Source organism: Halyomorpha halys, unplaced genomic scaffold (assembly GCF_000696795.3).
Source record: "Halyomorpha halys isolate HHAL.00 unplaced genomic scaffold, Hhal_1.1 Scaffold526.1, whole genome shotgun sequence".
NCBI classification, from domain to species: Eukaryota; Metazoa; Arthropoda; class Insecta; order Hemiptera; family Pentatomidae; genus Halyomorpha; species Halyomorpha halys.
Window position 1 is genome coordinate 901,661 of NW_027106549.1, and position 472 is coordinate 902,132.

The following is a 472-nucleotide window of genomic DNA, read 5'->3' on the forward strand; positions in this document are numbered from 1 at the left end:
ATAAATCAAAGTAATTGAGAGGCCTAGCAAGTCAGAGCGGTACTATCAATCCACACATTTCTGGCGACAACTCGTAAGTATAGTATCTCTTTTCAAAAACCATAGAGCTTCAGAATTGGACGGGTGTAGTTATCGCTACTATACACACACCTGTCATATTTTCAGCACGGTAAATTAATACTTTATATTTGTCTACAAACTTATGAAAAAGAATGATTCTCCCATTCTCCCTAATAGATTAGTTTAACTTGTTGAAATTATTTCAATTTAATTAATTAGAAAAGTCTTTCAAATAACAAGTTGGTGAGTTCGAATTGTATAGTCATTATTGAAAAATGGTTGACAAAAAAAATATCTTTATAGAGGTTAGCAAGACATTATAATTCAACAATTTTCCCATAACCTTATATTTTTGTTTTATCATCAATACATTTTACCCCTTTTAGTTAATGAAAACAGACATTCAGACTTG